Consider the following 11,133-nt stretch of genomic DNA (forward strand, 5'->3'; position numbering starts at 1 on the left):
CTTTCATGGTCTCTGTATTTGAGGAAAAGTAGAACATGTGGGTAAGGGCATGAGCACAGCACAGTGGCAGGAGGGTCGAGTCCCTGGTCTGCAGGATTTGAGGTGATTATACCACATGGAAAGCTTTGCTTTGAGGAAGGCAGCTGTGCAAGGACATCAGCCTGAGGCTGTGTCTGCACTGGCAAGGGATGCAGCATGGAGAGGATGAACCAGAAGAAAAAAAGGACTAGTGCTGAGTGACCAAGGCCCAAGTTATGAGTGTTTGCAGGGTTAGCTCTAGCATAGTTTGATGGACTTAGTGGCTGTCAGCAAGCTGGAAAGCATCAGGTGTCCTCCACAGCATATTCTTCACTGAAGTTTCACCCAAAAGGAATTCAGTCAATAAGGGTGATTAAGAGAGTCACTTCAGTTTTTCCCTGATCAAAATTAAAACGCCATTGTGTATGTACCCACAGTGTCTGGCACAATAATGTCATGGTCTGACCAACACGTTTTCTGACAGTTCCAATTTCACTGTAAAATTTAAGGAGGTTTCAACTCAGTACAGATTAGAAACAAAATCAGAATGTCAAAGGGCAGTCAGTCTGTTGCCCTGCAGGTAGCTCTGCTGAGAGCCAAGTACTGTGGCAAGATAGAGTATCATCTACGAGCCTCGTGGAAGTGTGGCAAAATCAGTGAACACTGTATAGTATTCACAGACCTCAGAGCTGAGGGGGAAAAAATGAAGCTTACTAGAATTCTGCAGTGAATAAGGTCATCTACTGGATAAAGAAGGAAAGACAAATTATTGTCTATTTTTTTATTAAGTACAGTTTCTTTTGCATGAAGTCTTGGGCCTGCAGACACCAAACACTGATGACAACAGGCTTCGGAACTATAACATCTGTATCTGCTGCACAATTTTAAGAGTAAATAGTGTATCTTCAGTGATACGCACAAGGAGACCAAAGCTCAGATATCTTTATCCTATTGTGAAATATTTATATTTACAACCTTAACAAAGTAACGTAGTTTTATGATGTAAGATATCTGTCTGTCTATCTAAATACCTCTCTACTAGTACAGCACCCCAGGGGAGTGATATCTTTCTTGATAAATATTTGTTTACATGTGAATTAAGAATAAACAAACAACCAAAAGTGTAGAAAACAGTAATTTCCACACGTGTAAATACACTGCTCACTTTATGCATCTATTCTGGGGCACAGGCACAGGAGATGCCTGTGTGTATATGTGCAGTTCCTCCAGGGCTGGTTTGGCACAGGGCTTCTCTTGCTACAGGACGGCCACACAGCTCTGCTGCTTGGCTGCCAGCTGTGCTCATGGAAACACTCTGCGGGTCCCCAGAGTGCAACCCACAGCAGGAGCTCGGTGAGAAAAAAGGAAACACGCTGACTTCTGGACTCTGAAATAAAATTCTGAATCTCAAATACAGCTTCATTCAGATTGATCTGGGGGCATGAGTTAGATCTCTGTAGAGATTAACCTCCCCTTCTGTGTGGCCCCTGCTGATCCCAGGACACCCATCAGAACGTGCACAGCCTGAACTGCCACTTCCCAGGGAATTTGGTGTCTGTCTCCAGCCTGAAACTCCATGGGCAAATCCTCCTGCACCTGAACAGGTGGGATGTGCTGGTTCTGAAGGAAGGCTGGTTCTGGGGAAACTACAATAACAGAGGACGGTTCAAATTCAGAGAAAGAAATCTGAGAGAAGTGATGTTTGCTTGAGTTAAATACAACTTGGGAGGATGCAAGGAAAGAACTGCTGAAGTTAGCAAACAAAGTATAAGAAATGTAAGAACAAGCAAATGAAGAGAGTTAAGTGTGAGCCTGATGATCTTTATGGTCCCTTGCAACCTAAGCCATTCTATGATCATAATAGCAGTGAGCCTGGGGAGTCATAGAGGATCAATATCTGTCTGGTTCTGACCCAGATCCTAGCAACTTTCTGAAAGACATCCCAGGGTGGAGGTGCTCTGAGAACAGAGACTGAAGGGGGCATCCCATCCATATTTCTGCTCCCAGCTCTGCTTTGCTGTGAACACAGTGCTTCTTTTTCACAGCCTGCGGATGGAGTATCGCCCTACAGCCTCTAAGGGCTTCCAGCCCTTAGAATGTTCTGTGCTTTTACAGGCTCTCAGAGTGAAGAGTACTCTAAAACTATCACATGCTGCCAAAATAAAGCATGCATTCCTTCTAACAAACTCTCAGATTAATTCAAGCCCCAAGCAACAGCTATTCAAGTGTCCTCTAAATGTGAATGGGAGTGAGGATTTCATTTTTATCACTATGGAGCATTAGGCATTTTGCTAAGCACTGGCCAAGCTGTCTGCAATGCAAAACTTTCCCCCTAAAGAAGAACAACACAAAATACAATTCCTGGCTCTATTTTTAACGTTTTTTTGAGAATTTGAGTAAAAAGCATGGAGAATCTTTAGATGGAACTGAAATATTTGTGCCCTACATAGTGCTCTTGGAAAAAGCTCAGCTGAAACATGGCTGTTTCTGGAATGCAAGGCTGGAGAACAGAGCGCGGGGCCTCTTGATGGTGATGCATTGATTTAGCAGTTAGTATGGATTAAAAAATATAAGACTCAATAGATCAACGATTCAGTCTCCTGTCATTAGCAGGGGTGTGTCTGCAACAAGGACAAATGCTTCTAATGGTGCAGAAGCAGGCACAAATAGTGACAGCAGCTTCAATCTAGACAGTAATGCTAATAATAATGTCAACATTGAAGTTGAGGTTGCCTGGATTGCTGTGTGTGCTAGACAGGTCCATGGGGCATCCTGAGTAGCAAAGCTGCTGGCTGCCAAGCTGGCTACTTTGAGTATTTCTGTCTTTCCTGCTGTCATGCATCTTACTGCAATACTTCTGGGAGTCTCTAAGTCCAGCACTGAGGCCCTTTGCTTAGAATATGAAAACTGCTGCTTGATGTACAAATGGCACCTTAAAAAGAGAAAGACAAGAAACAAGGTCAGCGTGGTCAACAGACGCAATGGAAGTTCATCACGATGGCAAGGCAGATCGTGCTCAGGAGGTTCCCCTGGCTGTGTGAGGCTGCCCAAGAACTACCTCTGCTGGATCTGCTTTGTCTCTGCAGAATGATAAACTCCGTTTCTGCTACATGACAAACACAACTCCAGAATTTCCTGGGGCAACGTATGCTGCTTTTTACACAGCTAAACAGCTCTTGATACTTCACTACAAGATTTCCATTGGGACACCACCAAAGCTGTAATGTACAATCAATATTATTGACTGCTGCCTGGTTCCTGGCCCATCCCTGGGGTCCATGAAAGGAAGGAAGACCCGGTGGGCAAGAAAGCATAATAAAAAGCTTTTCATTTTTACATGTTGTCAAAAGAAAATGGTCTGCAGGCAACAAAATTCTTGCTATGCTTGCTTTCTTGCCATGCTTTTTTTTCCAGTGCAGATAAACTGAAGCCTGGATGAGTCATGGTTATCACAAGTGTCTGGAGGAGTACGTGATGGCTTCAGGGCTCAGGCAGTCTGGAGCACTGGTTCAAGTGCCTGAGGCAGGAGCCCATGGAGTTGGTTTTGTCAGTGCCAAATCAAATCTGCCAACTCCAGCATCTCCACTTTCATGAGTGTTCCGCATTCACATTTGCAGGGCTGAGTCTCAATCTGACTTCTTGGGCATGCTTTGTACACAGTCCCACTGGGTATGGAAGAAAAATTTTAAAGTCTCTCCCTTGCTTAATGTATTTAATGCTAATCTCAAGAAAGACTGTTTTATCCCTGCAGCTGCCTAGATGTTAGGACACGCCTGCCATATGGCAGACTAAAGTCCCATCCAAGTGTTTTGAGTACCATCTAATTGCTTTTAATCATCAACCAAAAAGACACATCAAAAAACCTTCCTTTGAAACAGGCAACTCTGAAATCTAAAACTGCTTCCTACCCAGACCGAGATGTGAGACTGCAGTTTCACTGCAGACAAAAATTGGACTTTTTTTTCTGCAGTCAGTTACTCTGGCTCCATGCAAGCCTAAGCAGTTGGGTTTTCTCTCCAGGTGGCTGTGCCAAGGAAACCTGAACAAGCTGTAACAGTGTCTGTGGGCACAGGAGTTAGCAGGGCTAAGCAGTAGGCTTAGAACCAGGATTTACACGAGGGCTTTCTTCTTTTTCTATCAGTGCCAAAATTAACCGAGTTCTTTCAGTGTAACTGATTACGACAGGAATTGTTGCAGCTCTATCAGAGAGAAAACAGCATTGGAAACTTTTCTGCATTGTTTCTAAGGTCAAAAAACCTCAGCATTTGTACCGTCCATCTGTACAGATGGTGAGGTTCTTCATTTTAGGACTGAAGACTGCTGATCACCTCCCAGGGGCTCAAAGCATTGGAAGGGATGCAGCTCCTTGGGAAGGTTCAGGGGTGGTATTAACACCACACAATCACAGCCCAAACACAGAACCCCACATACCACCCTCTGTCTCAAGCCTTTCCTTCATCTTTAAAAAACAACTGCAACGTCATTTTGCAGAGGCAAAAGCCACGATCAAACTCTCTCAGACCGCTGGGCACGGTGTCGGCGTGGCTGCAAAGCACAGATCATTTGCTGCAGCAATTAAAGCTGGAGGAGGAGGAGGAGGTCAGCAGACCAGTCAATAACCGGTGCACCTTTCCCTGGCAGCTGGCACGCGGTCCTTCTGAAGCTCGGTGCTTAACGAAGGGCTGGAGTTTTCGGTAGAGCACTTGTGCCATCTAGAGGCTCCTCGTCATCCCGAAATCTCCTCGACCGGGGCGAATTTTCTCCTTTGTATATTCCAAACGTCCTTAATCAGGCATCAAACCTGAGCGGAGAATGACAAGGCTAAGGCTGATATCACATAAGACAAAACTAGAATGAAGAATTAGTTGGGAATGGGAAAGAGGTGTTCTGTGGATCACAGTTTTGTTGGACTGAAGATTTTATCTATCAAGTATATTTCTTCATAATCTCTGACAGGAAACATTTTGAAGCAAGGAGGATAATACCTGAATCAATATCTGAGATAAACCATTCTGGGAAAGATAAAAATAAAAAAGTTTAGAAAAAAAGGAACAGAATAAGACTCTGATCCCTTTTAGAGCTCCCTGAGACTGGGAAAGAACAATCCTTCTGCATATTGTCCACAAATTAATTTGACTTCTAATGAAGTCTGATCCTGTGATTAATAGAAGCCTCATACAAAATGCACTGCCAGCACACCACAATTAACTGTCCCTCAGCACTTGAAAGTAAAGTATGGGGATTTACATAATGACTGCACCCAGCCTGCAGCTCTCTGCTCACGCCCAGGCTCATGCTGCCACCAAATTGCCACCTGGCAACTGACCTTCAAGACATCCTCAAAACCTCTTTCAGCATGCCCAGCTCCTTATGCAGGTTCCAGACACATCACAAGAGGGACAACAGTCATATTAACTGATCTGACATATCTTTGCCCTGCAATCTGAGGGTTCCAACAGCACCAGAGTCCCCACTGTAGCACTGAATGGGAAAGCTGAGATGCAGGTAAAGTTAAATCCTGTCTTCTGTGCTTTTTGTGTGCCAAATACACCTGGCAGGGTGCTGCCAAGCGTATCCAGAAAGCTTGTGTTTGGGCTACGCATGAGATAACTTCTTTGTCTGAAGGCAAGTGGACCATGAGCCTATATGCTCATACCTGCTCTTGCGCATCCATCAAACTCATCCATCCATCAAATGTAAGGCACTACAGCTGGTCAACTGTCAGCTATCTCAGCTTAAAGTACAATCTCAGCAATCATTCTCAACAGCTGCCACTTGCTTAAAGCCTGAAAGTTCACCAGGAAGATGCAGACCTGGTGCTCTGCGCCAACAAACCTCCAGCTCCTGCTGGAATCACAGAGCTTCTGTGGAGTAGCATCCATGTCCCTCAGCAACAACAGCTGACAGATGTGATTGGCACACACCTGATGAACAACCATGGGATACACATGCTAATAATGTAGCATTACAGATATGTTTTCTTAGTCGAGTGGGTGAAGGAATCTACTTGAATTTTTAACCTAGTGTAGGCTTTTTGTAAACAGCACAGTGAGAAGACTCAAGGCACCATGTCATCTTCTTGGGAATGAGCTGAGCACTAAAGAATAAAAATCCTTAGTGCTTTACCATTAAGCTCAATTCTGCTTTTAAGAGAAGTTCATGCTTGCTGACAGGAGCCAGTTCTAGGCCCTGGCCTCTCTCTTACCATGGAGGGCTCCAAGAGGAACAGATTTTGGGCACATTCCTGTGTTATCAGTTCCTGGTGGCTTGTTTGGCATTCCTCATTGCTCTGCACAAGTCCTTTTCAATAACTTATCAATAACTGTACAGGATTTATATATATTGTTATCTATACCTTAGCACAGACTGTGGGCTTCAGCTCCTGCACGTTTCATACAATCACATACACTCCAGGTCCTATAGGCCCAGATGAAGCCTTTGGAAGTCTGAAGGAGGATTGATTATTAGCCATTTCTGCCACCCAGGGAATGAGATTTAGTCATCAAGCATGGACGCTGCCTTGAAGTTGGTAAGAGCTCAGAGGAACACATGGGGGAGTGAAGTGGAGCATGGGGTGGCAGAACTCGAGCCATCAGTGTGCTTCCACAGCTCAGCCATCTGCCATCTTCTGGTACATCAGGCCTGAGCCAGCTCACATCAGGGAAAAAGCTCAAGTGCCAGAGAAGGGCCTTGCCAGCTGTGGTGTGATCATGGATGTTGGGCAAGGCTTGGCAAGTACAAAGCACAGCCATTCCAGCAGCCTTGAGGAGCAGAGTCTCTGAGATTTCTCTCTTTTGAAGATGTCAGGGACTCCTCTGGCAAGTGGTTAAACTAATCTACTTTGTCAGCCTTTAAAGAATTCACTGTAGGACCGGGCTACCTCCTAGTGCTTGGGGTCTGACCCTACCGAGTGCTTTAAAGTTTTAGGAAAATTCAACTTCCACCTCCGCCAGATAAGCATTTCAGCTCCTCTGCCAAGCAGGAATCCCACTGTTGCTACCCAGGGAATAAAGGCCATAAACAAGCAGTAGAAATGTCCTGCAGAGAAACCTTTTTGTTCAGTGTTCAGAGAGTAGCTGACACAGTGGGACAGCAGCAACACAAATCATCATTATTATCATCCTGAAAGACAGAGGGAAAAATGCAGACAGAAACTAAATAGAAAAGGGAAGCCTGTTTCCAGGACAGATTTAAACCAGAGGCTGCATTTGAGCGAATTAACTGCCAGAAGTTTTGGTCGTCTGCATGTTCTAAAACACAGTTCGGATGTAACTGAACCGATGTAACACAAACTCCTCCAGGGCAGAAGGAGGAAGGTGCCGTGTTACAAACACCAGATAAAGACAACAATTGGATTTCAAGGCCTGTGTTCTAAGTAATAATGTATTGAATTATGCTATTGTCACTAGAATTGACTCGAATTGATTACTTTCACCAAACTCACTGATTCATACAAATAGTAGTGACGGTGACTTAACTCAGTGTGCCAGTATGACATACTGCAGAGCGTAAAAAAAATACTGAGTATTAAAAAATACTGAAATCAAAGTCTGTCCACACCATTTGGTTTATATCTGTCTGTGAGCAGACATATGTAAAAGCCTGTACACCATACCTGCGCAAACAGCACCAGCACTGCTGGGAACATTACTCCTTGTCTGACTCCAGCCCAGTTTTGTTGCCTCCCTGCTCACGTTGAAAACATCCTGCTTCTCATCAGAGCCTCACACTGGCTTGCTCTTCCCTAAGTTTTCCCCTCATTTCTTCCAAACTGTGCCATTTTCAGTCGTACAATGCAAAAGATCTCCTGTGTGGTCATTTGTCATTCACTATCAAAGAAGTAGGCTAGGTAGTGTGATTAATCTTACGTGTAATCTTTCTACTCTATGCTGTTAAAACTTGGTATGTATTCATGGCCCATCTGAGGTATGATTCCCCCACATAACTGCACCTGATACAGTCTGGTTCCCTGGCTTTGTATCACACTTTATTTCATGTCAGGTCCTGCACAGAACAACATCGGAGATATAGAGAAGATCTGAGAAGTCAGGGGTAGCTGCCCCCAGATCAAAGCACTGTCAACACAGGTATTACAACAAAGCTCCTTTCAAACAGAAAGGTAAGCTGTGCTTGCTACCACTGCTTGTGTTTGCACTCCCTGTCCTTGTCCTGTGTTTGAGACCAGAGGACCGAGGAGTCATTAGAGGGGAAAAGAGGAAGAGCCGTCATGCTCAGCATGCCTGGTGCTGGTGGCTGATCCGAGTTCAACAGCTGAAGCAGATATTATGATTTAAAAGAGCCCTGTGCTTAGGAACAAATTAAACCAGAAAACGTATTACAGGCCCTGCTCTTCCATTTGATGAACTGTATGTCTATTGATTTAAATATATATTTTTCTTTCTCATTATCAGTTAAATGTATGAGGATAGTAACTGATTCATAAAGCAGCAGGTATTGGTTCTTTTACATTTGATGGTAATTACTTTTATTTAATGAATAAGGTCCAGGTTCAATAAAAGACCCATCTGGCTTCATATAATAAATTGATTTTATGGGGCTGCTGTGAAGCGGAAGCCAGAGAGAATTTTTATTGAATCTAGGCCCTAACACAATATATCACAACTCTCATTTTCAGCTCATTTCATCTATTAATAAAACTCCATTTAATATCTTTGGATATTTTTCAAAGGTTTGTCCTTTATCCTCTTTGTCGTAATTAGCACAGAGGGTAATTAGTTTTTACATAGGCGTTCTCCTTCATCTAGATACAAGTCATCTGAATTATTTTCATTTGCTTATGGAAATGAGAGCACCACAATTTTATTTCTCCTTCAATTGCTCCCTGGTGATTACCTTAATTGGACTTACTATTTCTGTACTGCCATCATGGAGTTTAACTCTTCTGGCATTGTTGTGATAGACAACTACCTCCAACCTTTCCACAGAGGTTTTGGTGGATGGCATACATCTGGCTCTGTGTGGAAAGGCAGTATGACACCACAATCACCATACAACGTAAGGCCTCCAGCCATCATGCCAAATACCCATGAGGAAGGTTGAAGGTGGTGGGGTTGAGGCCTGTAGATGTTCTGGATAAGATTTTGGTCAAGGAAGCAGCATGTTATAAGCATGATGGTGTATAATACAACAGTGCTGATGACTGAAGCATGTTTCATTGGAAAAGGACATTAGAATTGAGTAGCATATAATGTCTATAACTGGTGCTGTATGTGTCAAAGCCTAAGCAGATGTTCAAGAAAGGTCTGGAGGTGGAAAGCACAATGACTTTACCCACTCACAAAACACGTCTGATCCTACAACTGCAGCACCCCTGTCCTCTGCAAAGCCATTTTGACCATGCCTAAGCACAGCTCTGACTCCTGACCCTGTGTGGATCCTGAGCATGGCCAACATCCCCATGTTGTTGGGTTGCAGGGTGACTTTCACAGCCGCACGTTTTTCCAGCCCTTCAGCTCTTCCTGAGTGTGCACACATTCTCATCCCACTCAGCACATATTGGCTGGTTTCTAGAATGGCCACTTCCACACCACAACCATTGTGCTGGTGGGGATGCAGCTTCCCCTGCCTGCTGTTCTCCATGCATCACCCCAGAAGTTTTCCCCTCTTCTACTTTTGCTGCTGTCTTCATCTTCATGGCATCCTGCACTATCCTTACCTTCATGAGACAGGGGAGGACTGCAGGAAAAATGGAAGCTATGAAACCGTTTTAAAATCACTTTTTAATTTTAAACAGCATGAGATGCAATATTTTCTGTCATTTCAGAATAAATATTATTTAGTCTTAAATGTTTCTAGGAGTGCTTACTCTTGCCCTTGCTGTGAAGCACTCTAAGACTTATCACAACGTTATTTTGTTGCTTTTTTAATTCTTGGATTCACACCTTAGAGTTTTCAAAAGACCTGAGAGCTTATTCAAAATGTTTCAATTAATTATAAAGCAGCAAGTAACTTTCTGTTCCAGCTGAATAAAATAGACAATAAAACCTGGCTTACTATAACTGCATTTAGTATCTACTTGACATCTTTATGTCACACACCCAGTGGCATCTTTTCTTTAATAATAAGGTCATTAGAAATACTCAGCTTGACTGTTCTCACATCAGGAGAAACACTTTCAAAGTTAATGTAGTAAAACTGAAAATGCGAGGAAAAATAAAGAACCATAAAATGAAACCCAGAATTAAAAACATGGGCAAGCACATTCATTCAGGTATCAGCTCTGTGTGTTTACCCAAGAATACATCTAAGGAAAAGATTCCAAGCTGATGCAGTACTTAACAAAGCTAGCTATGATGCATCTGCAACCATGCTTGTATGGTCAGTGCACTGAGCTCAAGTTATGAATGACTGTAACTCACCAACTTCACTGCTGAGGAGGCAGAAAAGCCCCATATATGTCAAATACTCAAATTTCAGGTTGATTCACTTCAGATTTAATGCTGAAGGGAGGAAACATTTAAAAGCAGGTGCAAATTCAGTAGAGAAAGCCATGGAGATAGAAAAATAGGGAATATGGGACAAGAGCTCAGTTACCCCTCAGAACCAAACCTCACTTTGTGGAACTGTCTGTTTATCATTTAAAACTGAAAAAAAGTAAACAACCCTCCAAGACCTACTCCAGATACCAAATATATAAGCCCTGTAATCACTAGAATATCCTCCTGTGGATTCCTACGTTGCTTTGGGGATCAATTAAAGGCACAGCATCTTCCTTCCAGTTTCTGACCGTTTCATCTCTCAGCCACAGAGCCCAGGGGTTGCCAGCTGCCAAAAGTACAAAGCTGAAGATTAGTGGAGATAGGAAGGGTAGGATGGCAAGAGAGGAGGAAGGGAAATCTGTTTCCTGCAACTGTTCATACATTATCTTACCCCTATTCAGAACAAGAATGAAATGTATGCTAATGAAATTGCTGAAAAATAAAACCATGGTTCAGTATGAACTAAGGAAGTAAGAGACCAGCCTGTTCAGACTAGGGAAGAGAAGGCTCAGAGGGGACCTTATGAGTGTCCACAAATAACTGAATGAAAGGTGCAGAGGATGGAGCCAGGCTCTTTTCAGTGGTTCTCAGTGCCAGGACAAGAGGCAATGGACAC

This window comes from Coturnix japonica, chromosome 2 (assembly GCF_001577835.2).
Source record: "Coturnix japonica isolate 7356 chromosome 2, Coturnix japonica 2.1, whole genome shotgun sequence".
Taxonomy (NCBI): domain Eukaryota; kingdom Metazoa; phylum Chordata; class Aves; order Galliformes; family Phasianidae; genus Coturnix; species Coturnix japonica.